Below are 14,268 nucleotides of genomic sequence, written 5' to 3'. Positions count from 1 at the left end.
GAACCTCCATCCTTAGAGGTTTTTAAGGCCCGGCTTGACAAAGCCCTGGCTCGGATGATAAGTTGGGGTTGGTCCTGCTTTGAGTAGGGGGTTGGACTAGATGACCTCCTGAGGTCCCATCCAACCCGTATCTTCTATGATTCTGTGTGGTTGCACCATGGCTTGACTGTGCATAACTGCTGTGCTGTTAGCAACAGCATGCTGTACCCTGCTCAGATGCTTGAGCACTATAGAGGTACATTTATACTGCAATTAAAATCCCATGGCAACTGACTCAGGCTGTGGGGCTGTTCAATTGTGGCAGGTGCTTTTTGTGTGTGTGTAAACTCCCCTTCTCCCCCCACCCTCATGGGGTCCCAGAGCCCAGACTCAGCCTGAGTCCCAATGTCTAGGCTGCAATTTTTACAGCCTCGCAAGCCTGAGTCAGCTGACACGGGTCAGCCCTAGGAGTTTAATTGCAGTGTGGACATACCCTAAGTGACCCACAAGTACTATTCCTAGATTTAGTTTATTTTCCACAAGATGAATGAAATCTCCAAGTATATATCTTTCAGTATAGACATACTAGTAACAGCCCTGCAGAAAAACTCACCACTAGCAAATATATAGAGGTGTGTGTGTGTGTGTGTGTGTGTGTGTGTGTGTGTGTGTGGTATATATTTATAAATACTTTCTTGTTACTTTGCAAAAAAGCATGACTATTTATTTTACACACACAATGAATTTCAGTTTTAGGTTAAAGTCTGTTTTCACTGTAAAAATGGTGACACTTCAGATTCCAAGACCAGAAGGGACCATTGTGATTGTCTAGTTTGACTTCCTGTATAGCACAGGCCATAGGACTCCCCTCAATTAATTCCTATTAAAAGATGTGCTCTTCAAAACAAAACAAAACCCACCTCACCCACATTCTTGGCTCAGATCTGTAAATCGTGTAAATATCAGCTTTTGCAACTACTTAATGTGGAGCAAATATTGTTAATTCTACACACTAGTCATGCCCATTTCTCTCAATGTATGCTTAGAAGGACTTGGAGAGCCATCAGCCATTATTTCTAGGTTGATCAGCTGGGTGAGTGGGACAGCAGTTGGATTTCATCTAGTTTCAGTTAAACCAAAACAGATATGAGAATTTACCAGCCTACAATATTCTGATGCTCTGCTGTGCACATTTCTCACTCAGCGCTAGTATGCATGATGCGATGACAGACTCTTTAAGTGACCATCAGTGCAAGTACTAGGGTTATAACCTGGAAGAAAAGAAGTGAATTCAATTTAAATATTCACTCTTCTCTCCATCTCCTGAGAGAATTCCTTAAGTGCTTCTGAGCCATAGCTCTGCTTCTCCAATTGTCTTTCTATTCCCCATCTCAGATGATGTTTACTCTCCAAGAACCTATTTGTGCCTGAAAGCACAGCCTTGTGTGGGGGCTAGTGTATAGCACCAACACCCCAGTCTGAGCGCCAGGGGATTTTTTTTTAAGGCCCCAAGGGACCATCATCATCTTTCAGTCTGACATCCTGCATAACAAAGGCCATAGATTTTTCACCCAGTGGTTCCTATTGTAAGTCTATAACTTTTGCTTGAGCTAGAGCATATAGGCACAGAACGTTCTGTATAAGGTAACTAGAATGCCTTCTAGAAGGCATCTAAAAGGGTGTCATAAGGAGGAGGGAGAAAACTTGTTCACCTTAGCCTCTGAGGATAGAACAAGAAGCAATGGGCTTAAACTGCAGCAAGGGAAGTCTAGGTTGGACATTAGGAAAAAGTTCCTAACTGTCAGGGTGGTTAAACACTGGAATAAATTGCCTAGGGAGGTTGTGGAATCTCCATCTCTGGAGATATTTAAGAGTAGGTTAGATAAATGTCTATCAGGGATGGTCTAGACAGTATTTGGTCCTGCCATGCGGGCAAGGGACTGGACTCGATGACCTCTCGAGGTCCCTTCCAGTCCTAGAATCTATGAATCTAGAACTTCCTGTCATGTAAAAGGAGCATACCCAATCCTGCACCCTCTTATGGGGTGTAGACTACTTTTGCTTTGTGATTCCTCCATCCCTGCTTCATGTGCCAGTGCAGAGGGAGGGTGGAGCTATGTCCTCTCTGCCTCTATCCCTTGGGGGAAGTGTTCCTTTTCCCACCCTCCCCCTGCCGTGGAGTATGGAGAGAGCAGCTGTTCCCGTGCTCTCCTGACTACAGAGAATGCAATTGTGCCTGGCTGTTGTTTGGGCCCAGCAAAGGGAGGAGAAGACCATTCCCAACCACTGTCCAGCCATATCTGGGCCAGGCACAACTGGGTCCCAAAGTGGCCTTACAGCCATTGCCTCTGGCTGCAATCAGCAGTGAGGCGCACAATACAAAGAGCACTGTTTTGATTGTATTTCCACAACTTTCCACACCACAGCAAGGTTACTGTGCTAAGTAATTAATACTGCAACATCAGTAGTGCTCGTCTATTGAGACAGACTGGGGCCTGCTGGCTCTGGGTTTTGGTTTGTTTTTCTGCTTCTTACATTGTTCAGTAACGGAGTGGACTTATCTATGCTCCCCCTTCATGCTACTGTGCTGGCTCTTCATGGCGGAGAGGGGGGCCTTTATTCTTGACCTTTCCTTGTCTTCTGTGCTCCAGACTCAGAAGACAATGCTCCATGCAAAACATCGTTGACTCAATGAACATTTTAATGTGTCCACCACTCACTCAAGGAAGTTCTTACGCTCAGTGTATTTTCACAAGTGTATTGTATTCTTAAGGCTAAATTTTTCATCTTTATAGAAAGCCCAAATAAGTAGGCTTTGTGTAGAACTTCTCTGTGGGGCTAAGAACTGGGGGGGGGGGGGCGGAATCCACTCTATTAAGATATAGTAGCACTGAAACAATGCATCACACTTCCTCCTGTTCACAAGGAGTTTTGGTTGCTGGTTGCAGCGGTAAAGGAACTCCCTCCCACACCTGAAGCCAGCCATTATGCTACCATGGATTGAGCCTCTGGAGCACACATCTGCACTTTGCAGATGCAGACTCCCCTGCATGGACTCAGATGCCTGCTCCCCTTCACAGGAGATTCCTGCTGACTTGCTACTTTTTGGACCACAGCATGGGGTAGGTAGGCACAATGTAGAGTACAGAGTGTGTGGGGTTTTTTGCTCCCCCTTTTTCATATAGGTGAACAAATGAGGAGCTGCACTTGCAGGGCCATTAGTGTGGGTTTTTTGGTGGTGTGTGTGTGGGGGGGGGGACTAACCTTCCTCTAACTTTCTGAGGCTCAGTAATTCAATTAATAGCCAACTCTGATGGAGAGAAGGGACAGTAGCAACAGTTGTAGGGTCCATAGCAACAGAACAAGAGTTTGGCTTCTTAAACTTTAATTCTGAGACAATTATGGTGAGTCTCTTGTGTCCAGGGAGAAGACAAGATGAAACATTATGACCTTCTCATAAACAAACTAGGGAAATACAAGCTAGATGGAGCTATTATAAGGTGGGTGCATAACTGGTTGGAAAATTGTTCCCATAGAGTAGTTATCAGTTCGTCACAGTCATGCTGGAAGGGCATAATGTGTGGGGTCCTGCAGGGATCAGTTCTGGGTCTGGTTCTGTTAAATATCTTAATCAATGATTTAGGTAATGGCATCGAGAGTACACTTAAAGTTTCTGGACAATACCAAGCTGGGAGGGGTTGCAAGTGCTTTGGAGGATAGGATTAAAATCCAATATTATCTAGACAAACTGGAGAAATGGTCTGAAGTAAATAGAATGAAATTCAATAAGGACAAATGCAAAGTACTACACTTAGGAAGGAACAATCATTGCACACATACGAAAAAAAAACTGCCTAGGAAGGAGTACTGCGGAAAGGGATCTGGGGGTCATAGTGGATCACAAGCTAAATATGAATCAACAGTGTAACACTGTTGCAAAAAAACCCAAACATCATTCTGGGATATATTAGCAGGAGTATTGTAAGCAAGACATGAGAAGTAATTCTTCTGCTCTACTCCACGCTGATTAGGCCTCAACTGGAGTATTGTGTCCAGTTCTGGGCGTTACATTTCAAGAAAGATGTGGACAAATTGGAGAAAGTCCACAGAAGAGCAACAAAAATGATTAAAGGTCTAGAAAACATGACCTATGAGGGAAGATTGAAAAAATTGGGTTTGTTTAGTCTGGTGAAGAGAAGCCTGAGAGCGGACATAACAGTTTTCAAGTACATAAAAACAATGAGGAGCCTGGTGGCACTTTAAAGACTAACAGATTTATTTGGACATAAACTTTCGTGGATTAAAAAACCTGCATCTGTGTCTCCATGCATCTGAAGAAGTGGGTTTTTTTACCCACGAAAGCTTATGCCCAAATAAATCTTAGTCTTTAAAGTGTCACCAGACTCCTTGTTGTTTTTGTGGATACAGACTAACACCGCTACCCCTCTGATACAAAGTACATAAAAGGTTGTTACAAGGAGGCGGGAGGAAAATTGTTGTTCTTAACCTCTGAGGATAGGACAAGAAGCAATGGGCTTAAATTGCCGCAAGGGCGGTTTAGGCTGGACATTAGGTAAAAATTCCTGTCAGAGTGGTTAAGCACTGGAATAAGTTGCCTAAGGAGGTTGTGGAATCTCCATCATAAGGGATTTTTAAGAGCAGGTTAGACAAACACCTGTCAGGGATGGTCTAGATAATACTTAGTCCTGCCTTGAGTGCAGGGGACTGGACTAGATGACCTCTCGAGGCCCCTTCCAGTTCTATGATTAAGCCAGAGAGAAGGCTTCCAAATTGAATAATGCAAATAGGACTGGCAGAAAAAATTCTGCCAACTGCATCTGATGGGAAAACTGGGCTTTCAACAAAAGATTTTTTTTTTTTAAGTTTTTATTTTTTGTGGAAAAGTGCCTGCTTCCTCGAGGAACCTTTTGAGTTGTACTGTCCACCTCTCCCCCGCTATCCCCCTCTTCCCCCCAATAAAAACCTAAATAGTTTTAGACCAAAAAACTTTTGTATTCAAACTTCTGCTGAAAAATGGCTAAGTTCTCCATTGAAAACTTAGACAAACACTTTTCAATTTCAAAAATCGTAAGCTCTGAGTGAATCCTCTTTTGACACACAAACATTGCATTGTTATGTTTCCTATTCACTCTAGCCAAGGGCTGGAGAATGTCTGAGGAGAAAACTTCATAACATGAACTATGTTCAGAATAAAAAATACGCATTTATATTGTGAGAAAGTTAGTTCAGGTTGTCTCTCTAATGGCAGTGGGGTATTTATTAATGTTGTAACAATTTGTGTTGGACATAGTGGCAGGTTCCAAGAAATTGTGACTGAGTCTGAAGTTGCCTTTCTTCCTGTGCTACAGCACAAAAACAAACAGGAGAGAGGGGGAAATGTTCAGTAGGTGGGATCATGAAAGATCCCACATTATTCCTCCTATACCCTTGAACATTAGATTACAGGGGGATTGTATGAGTGACAGCTGCAGGCGGACATCTAGGACACAATAAATCACAAGCGTTTAATACAGTATCATCTCTACACATAGACGCTACCATATGCTCATGAGGCTCTTTGAGTAAGACCCCAGGAATAACAAATGAATAACTTGCTGCCTTGCTACTAAGATGTAGGTCCTAAAGGCTGATAATATTTTACAGGAAAAAACAAAAGAGGAGCCTAATTGGGAAGATGGGAATTCAGAGCACATGCTCATTCATAATTTTATGGAGTTATTAGGGCTCAAAGTTTTCCTCAGATATATTTGAGTGAATGCAGGGCTTGTGAAAGGTTTTGAAATAGCAGCCCTGAAGAATGTTCTAGAAGTATCTGTGGGACTGGTACAACATGGTTCATCACACTGCCTTCCACTGCCCAGGTGTCCCAACCCTGGCTTGCAGGGACTTACTCTAGGAGTGAGAGGGAAGTTCAGTCACCATACTAAACTTATTTCTTCTGTGGTGCCAGCAGAGATTGTTGGGTGCCATTAGTGAGTTCCATGACATGGACACCTGTCCATGAGACATCGGGCTGGGATACAGATACTACTGTCTAGAAACTATAGTGGGTGCTCTAAAAATATCTGAGTAGTCACTGACTCACTTCACACACAGCCAAACAGCTGTCAGATGGTAAAGACTTTCCATTGCTATTGTTTTCATTAGCAACCTGGGCTGGATTTGAGCAGCTGACAAGCTATATGTCCTCTTATCAACCCCTACAGCCATCCAGTTCTCCATTTAGTTGCTCTTTTATTTCAACATGCCACACGATTACTAAAATATTGACAAATTATGAATTCATGATATTTTCATACATTATTCAAACTGATGTGGTGAGATGAAAGTCGCCTAAAATACATGGGTTAGGATGATTTGCCCTTCTTCAGAACAACTGGACTCAAGTGAGAAGCAGAGAATATGTTTAAGTAGGGTTAACAATAACAACATAGGATTTTAGAGACTGCAATCCAATGAAATGCTTGGTTGGCCCAAGTCTGCATCTTCTGTTCTCTTTTAATTTCCATCTACCTTAAGTAGAGCTGGATGAAAGATGCTATATACTTTTTGTGGAAAACTTTTGAATGATATGAAGAAAAACAGATAGCGTTAACTTGGGGGGGTGGGTGTGTGTGTGTGGTTTTTTTTTTTTTAATGTTTGGGTCTCTTCCCCCTTACAGCTTTGCCTCACTCCCCAGGAAAAGTTAGGGTGAGGAAAAAGAGAGATTGGGGGTGGGGGAAGGCAGGGAACCTGTAGCTTCTTTGGAATTAGAAAACTGAAGACTGGAAAATTTTGACCAAAATGAAAGTGTTAATTTTCAGTTCAAAAGCCATGGTGTGAAAATGTTTCAGCAACAAAATTTCAGAGTTTAAGTCAAGATGAAGTAAAAAATATGTATGACCAGATGTATTCCTTGTATGTGAATCTGCAGTCTAACTGCAGAACTTACACTGACGTCAGTAGTAGTTCTGTACATGGAAAGGCTATAGGATTGGACACAGGTAGGTAATATATCAACTCACTTAGTAGTTTACTGCAAATGTACACTTATCCCAAATTCTTTAGGCTTTCACATGACTACATCAGAACACTTTATGTGCAGTCTAAAAATCTAAGTCTCTGATCTTGCAAAGACTTAAGCATTTGCATAACTTCACACATGTAAATATCATTTAAGTAAATAGAAATGCATGTGTGTGTAAATTTAAGTCCTTGCAGAACTGGGGCCTAAGTTATATAACTGTAGACTTAAAGAATCTTGCAAAAACATTAATGTCTAAGGCAGTGGTTCTCAAACTTTTGTACTGGTGACCCCTTTCACATAGCAAGCCTCTGAGTGTGACACCCCCCCCCCCGCCCTTATAAATTAAAAACACTTTTAAATATATTTAATACCATTATAAATGCTGGAAGCAAAGCTGAGTTTGGGGTGGAGGCTGACAGCTCGCAACTCCCCATGTAATAACCTCACAACCCACAGTTTGAGAACCCCTGATCTAAGTTAATTTTTTGAAAACATTGATATGACTATTTCAGAGAGTTCTGCCTTATACTACATGCAGTGATGAACAATAAGAGAGCTTACCTAGCTCTTTACCTGGGGAGACCTTGATTCAAGATAGGATAGATCACAAGTCCAATGGTCTTGTCCTGGTGGATATCTGTCTATTATTTCACTATGCAGTCTGGCACAGTTCTCATTCTCCACTTCATGCGCTCAGGGCTGGCATAGTGAAGATATTGCAGGTCAGAAGTCAGGTCCATTGGCAGACCTCCTACAGGAGGCAAGGGCTGTATCTACATGCAGGCCCTATGACTTTGCACTGCCTCCAGGGTCTTTGGCCCTATAGGAACTAAAACCCTTTAGTTTAACATCCAGTAAGCTATAATCTTCTTAAATGACTGGCAGAAGGTTGATCCCTTTAAACTGAAGTAGCCAGAAAGTGGCAGCTGATGACTGTATGTTTTTCCTAATTTTGTAAGTGCCTGTCATTAGGGGAGGCACAAAAAAGCAATGCAATCCTCCTTCCTTGTCCTTGCCCCTGCCCAAGGGCCATCTCTTCCCCCTTTTCTGTCTGTGGTCAGGACTATGGAAAATTGGTTTGACTCACCCTTCCCTCCCTGCAGGTGCAATGACTCACTTTCCTAAATGCTGCTCTGAAGGACACAGCTGCTCTGAGTCCCAGTTTGCCCTCATGTTTAACTCCCATTGGTTTCAATGGCAGTTTGTTTTGTATGAATATCTAGGGGTATAATGTTGCTTTTAAAACAAAAACAACCCCCTGAAACTGTCTTGGTTTAAGGGACAGTCTCTTAGACTAGGGATATACATCAGGCAAAAACTGCTTATTATCTCTAAATCCTCCCAATCAATATACACCTGATGCAAGGCCAAAGCTTTTTCAAACCCAAAGCTGTGAGGCCCAGAGAAATTTAAAAGAACAAGCAAATAACTTAATCTGGTGTCTTATGCCATCTCCAGATCTGAACATGTTCTCCAGGTGGCTATCCCATCCCTGGCTGATTAGTCGGGTCCATTTAGTGATGTGATCTAATATCTTAGCAAGTGAGTCTAACAACCCCTGATTCCTGCCTTCACTTGTGATAAATCACCTGTTTCAGGACTTGGTCCAAAACTCATTGAAGCCATTGGAAAGATTCCCATTGACTTAATGGGAGCAGGCTCCTGGGGTGTGTGCACTTGCATAACATGCTTGCCCTGTGTGTGTGTGTGTGTGTGTGTGTGTGTGTGTCTCGCAAAGTGGATAGCCTATTTGGGTAATTATTATTGGGGATGATGGCCTTGTAGAGGGTAGAGGGGTTTCCTCCCTCAGAAAATATTTGACAGAACCTGCTATTTTCAGGAATGCCAACCCTAAGCATTCAAAAATCATGAGTCAGGACTGGTAAAAATACACTGTGGGTTTTATTTGCCTGCCGGTTTCTGAGCCTGTAGGGAGCACTCACTTCATGTTATCAAGTTTTCTTCTGCAACCAGGAGCACTAGAAACTTTTTTTATCTGAAAACTGAGATGCTCATGCAATCTCTTGATTTCACAACCTGGAGCTTTAAGAACAACACTGAATATTGCAAAGTCATGATCAAATCACAAGAGTTGAAAACACTGCATTTGGTGGAATCCATCCAGCCAATTCCAAATACAAAAAACCTAGTTCATCAGAAGCATGCTTCCTGTTCAGGGATATGTCGTCTCTGGCAGAGATTACTTAGCAATAGCCAGAGAAGGCTGTATGCCATCAGTGGCAAGAAAATTATCCCTTCACTTGTTGGCAAGGCTTTTAGCATGGGATCCCCAGGAGCCATTGCCGAACACATCATTGATAAAATGTTGCACTGTATGTCACCCAGGCAGTGGTGTGAACAAAACTGAATGGATTCAAGTACAGTGGATTACTTCTTCTAGGAGCCATTAGTGCTGCCTCCAGATTTAAACTTTCTTGTCTATAAAAGCAATGTTTTAACCACAGTTTGCTTAACTTACACTTCTTAATCTTTTATTTTATGGGCCAAATTGTCAGGGGCTTCAAGCCAGCTTCCAAACTTACACCCAGCTTTATGGAGTCAAGGTGGGTGAGGTATTATCTCTTATGACCAATTTCTGTTGGTGAGAGAGACAAGTTTTCAAGCTTACGCAGAGCTCTTCATGTCTGGGAAATGTATTTCCCAGAGCTTGTCTCTCTCACCAACAGAAGTTGGTCCAATAAGAGATATTACTTCATCCCTCCCACCTCCTGCATGCACCATTGCAGGTGTAACTTTACAATCCATCTTTGATAATTTGGTTTTATATTCCTTCTTTCATTTCCTCCCTCCTTTGGAAGGATAAGTGCTTCTCTCTTCTCCTCTAAGGTCTGTCCCTCTTAACTGCTGCCCCTGAACTCCATAGCAGGACTGTAGGAGCATCAATGTTCCAATTTAGCTTGTTGGAGTTCTTGTTCTATTTCTCTCCCTAGTAGCTCATCTACCTGAGTGAAAGCATACAGTGACATAATAAAGAGATCCTGCATGAAGTGATGAATAGCAGGGGAGTGTGAGAAAAGTCAGAGGAAATAACCCTGATGTCTTTCTAAAACACAAATCATCTTTTGTTTTAAATTCTCATACTTCTTAGGCTTTAGATATTCACTCTTCCCTGCTTGGAAAGAAAAGAGGAATAGGTGACTGAGGAGAGATGGGAGTTGTGGGAATACTGAAAGGAGAGCATGAAAAGAGAAGCACAGACCCATTCCAGAAAAGAGGTGGTGTCAGAAGAAGAGTAGATGAGAGATACCAAAAGCAACCTATCCCTACCCAAAATGGATCCAAAGTTTCTGACTAAGAAGCAGCTAGAGATAAAGAAATAACAGCAGTAGAGGCAAGGATAGATGTTGCAGCAGCAAAAATGAAACCAAGGGCCACTACTAGCTGATTTCCCCCTGTTCATATCGCTATACATATTAAATTTAAAATGATATAAAGGCCCTGAAAATTAACTTAAAACATTAACTTGGTCTTCATTGCTACTAAGGAACTCGACGTCCTCTATGTACCCACCGAATAGGGCAGCAGAAGCTTCCCCACATTGTTTCACCAATGTAGCCTAGCCCTGTGCCAGAGGTACCACCTCATAGAGTTGGAGTCTCCATGTCCATTGAAAAGATGCTATCAGCTTGAAATCCACTTACTTTTAATTTGTTTTGTTCAAGAGTTTGGGGTCTAACCATCAGTTTCCTGTCTCTTTTTTAGTGCTGCTGTCTGTGCAGGCCCTTCAAACAGGGGAAACTGACTATCATGAAACAGTGGCATTGACAGTGTACAAAGGCCCTGATTCAGCAACGGGACTACTCATGAGCATAACATTAAGCATATGCTTGAGTGCACTGCTGAATTAGTGCCAAAGCACCTGTCAACTGCCGAAGAAAATAAACTGAAAAGTGTCCTTTCTCTAATCTTTCAGTTAATAATAATAATAATAATAATTAATAATAAATAATTAAAATTAATATAATACTTACATTTATTTTATCTTCAGTGTTTTTAACAGACACCTGCAGCCCCCACACTCATGGTCAGGGCATCATTATGCTTTCTCATAGAAATAAGTAAGGAAAAAGACAGTCGCTTTCCCCAAATCTCTCTGGCTACGGCAGGTATATTTCAGACAAATGTGATTTTTGAAGTTGACGGTGTTCTTTTAACTCCTCTTTCTCTCGTTGGAGGATGCCAAGTGTGGAAGTGACATCTCAGATGTGGGCATCTCTTCTAGGATCTACACTGAAAATACCAGCTCATTTCATATGGCTCACCAAATACAGCCATTCGTTAGTAACCAGTGTCTAATCACTTTGAGTCTTATTCACAACTGCATTATTCTATTTTAAGGCCAGGTCAATGGGCGTTACATTCGCATAAATACTGCAGTGATGCAGTGGTGAATATGGCCCTATTTTGTATTCAAACGAGATTCTTACAGGTGAAAGGCTCCACATTTCATCACCAGTCCCTGGAGCTATCCAGTAGCTTACAAAAAGTTATTGAACTATTTCTGCAGAGACACTGCACAATAAAACTAATCTAAAGTAACATCAGAACTCCTACTAGTTCCATTAATTTATATGAGGAAAGTCATGTTTGGATAAAACCGAAATCTCAATATTCTGTTGGGCTATAAAAAGTAATTCTTCTAGGCCCAGGCAACAAGATTTTGGTTTTACCCATAATCCTTTGCAGACTAAGCATTGGCTGAAAGATATTCAGAAGTGAAAGTAAGCCAATATGGCATACCGGTAAGAAGGCGGCCACTGGTACACAGCCAACTGGACCAGAAGGGCCTCTGATGGGGGGGCAGCTGCCCCGGGGCCCGGCGATTTAAAAGGGCCCAGGGCTCCCGGCAGCGACTGGAGCCCCGGGCCCTTTAAATCGGTGCCAGAGCCCTGGGTGGTGCGGGCTGGGCAGTGCTGAAGGGCTGGCTGGGGGAATCTGTCCCCAGCCCCACCCCTTCTGCCCAAGGCCCTGCCCCTTCCGGGGGCCAGAGCCTCCCCCACCCTTTGCCCAGGACCCCAGTTGCCCTGCGTACCAGTAAGTTCTTTACGTTACTTTCACCCCTGAACATATTTCACATGAGTATATAATGAAAGGCTTTTCATCAGTCTGAAGAGAGATATAAACACCTTCAGGAAGCTTGGAATATGTTAAAACTATTTTCATAGTTTCCTTGCTATGTGCTGTTTTGGCATTACATCCCATAATATATATTTGGTATGTAATTCATCAGTCCCATGATCTTTCATCAGAAATGTTGTCTCATCTCATCCTTTTTATAAGCAGGATATGAAAAGAGTAATTAAAGGTTCAACAGTCTTATTTTTCTTTTTTTCTGTATCCTAACTTTATTTATCTCAGTTTTGTCTCCCCCCTCCTACAACCCCAGCAAACACATGTTTGAGGGATTTCTTGATACCACATGATGACTACTGGAATAATGTGTCCAATCCTGGTGCCCACAGCCCAAGAAGGATGTTGATACATTGGAGAGGGTTCAGAGAAGAGCCATGAGAATGCATAAAGGATTAGAAAACATGCCTTATAGTGATAGACTCAAGAACCTCAATCTAGTTAGCTTAACAAAGTGAAGGTTAGGGACTTGATTACAGCCTATAAGAACCTACATGGGGAACAAATATTCAATAATGGGCTTTTCAATCTAGCAGAGAAATTTATAACACGTTCCAGTGTCTGGAAGGTGAAGCTACACAAATTCAGACTGGAAATAAGGCATACATTTTTAACAATGAGTAATCAAGCATTGGAACAATTGACCCAGGGTCATGGTGGATTCTCCATCACTGATAATTTTTAAATCAAGATTGGATGTCTTCTTAAAAATATGCTCTAGGAATTATTTTGGGGAAGTTGTATGGCCTGTGTTATATAGGTGGTCAGATTAGATGATCATAATGGTCCTTTCTTGGACTCTATGAATCTATGTTGCACAGCATGCTGAATAAGACTCTATGCAATTTACTTTGAGCTTTTCATTGTAATCTAACTCAGTGACTTGAATACAGGTTTGGAGCCGATGGGCATGAAAACAGGCGGAATGTTCAGATCGCTAACATAGGGCCTGTTGCAGCTCTGATTTAAGGCAACTGGGCTAAATCTTGGAGGTGACCATCTGTTGGGACTGCTATTCCCACTGAAGTCAATGAGATTTGCAGGTGTACAGTAATAGAAGTTTAGCCATTGACTTCAATAGGCTGGTCTCCTGCTGCAATCTCAGGGCTTCCAAATCTGCCACTGACTTTGCGAAGGCCTTGTCTACACATCTTGACCTACTCTGAACAGGGTTAGATAACACAGTGGTAAAAACACCTCTAGCTCCCACCAGTCAAGCAGCACAGGTGCTAGCGCACCAGTGAGCGATTTAAAGATAAATGCTCATGTACACACAGCCTAGGGAAGTTGAGTGCCCTAGGAATATATGATTGGACCTTTAGCATCTCAGACTTGCATCTTACGCTTGACTTATCAGACTGAGGCATGTCATAGACATATAGTGTATATAGGGGATTTTGAGGCTCTGCCAAAATATCCAGAGAAATATGAGTCATGGTAGAATTAATGTTGCAGTTGATCCACTCATTCTAAATATTTATGAACCATGTCTGTGGTGGCAGGAGAATAAAAAAACAAATGACACTGGATTTCCAGTTTTACTTTCAATATGTATGCATAATATTCTAACAAACAGCATTTATAGAACTATGAAAAATTCATTACTACCATATATTCATATCATCATCAATATGTCTTAGACTGATTAGGATGATAAATTCCTCAGACTGCATTTTCATCTAGTCTATTGCTTTTCATAAAAAGTCCCACATGTGTCATTTAAAAGAGAAGTTGTTCTCAAAAGAATAATTGGCTTCAGATTTTTGTCACAAGTCACCAACTGTAATCATCTATCTCTTTAAAAGACCCTTCCCGTGGGTACTCATATCAGTTGAGCTCATCATGTTGAATACAACAAAGATCATAAATCATTCTAAAGATTAAATAAGACTGAAAACAGCACAGTAATGTGGACTGGAAAGTATTTCCAACAACAGAGAAAAAAGTCAGTTCAGACTTCCTGTAAGATTATGCAACTATATCTTAAATGGCCAGAAGTCTTATAATCAATATAAATTCAATCTCCTTCAAAGCTTCCTGTACTGCTTATCAGTTCTTCAAGTACTGCTAGTGCATAGACCACAAGTATCAGAGATCACAAAGCACAGAA

Source organism: Terrapene carolina, unplaced genomic scaffold (genome assembly GCF_002925995.2).
Source record: "Terrapene carolina triunguis isolate 2854851 unplaced genomic scaffold, T_m_triunguis-2.0 Scaffold66, whole genome shotgun sequence".
NCBI classification, from domain to species: domain Eukaryota; kingdom Metazoa; phylum Chordata; order Testudines; family Emydidae; genus Terrapene; species Terrapene triunguis.
The sequence above is the reverse complement of the archived record's forward strand: the minus strand, read 5'-3'. Positions refer to the sequence as shown.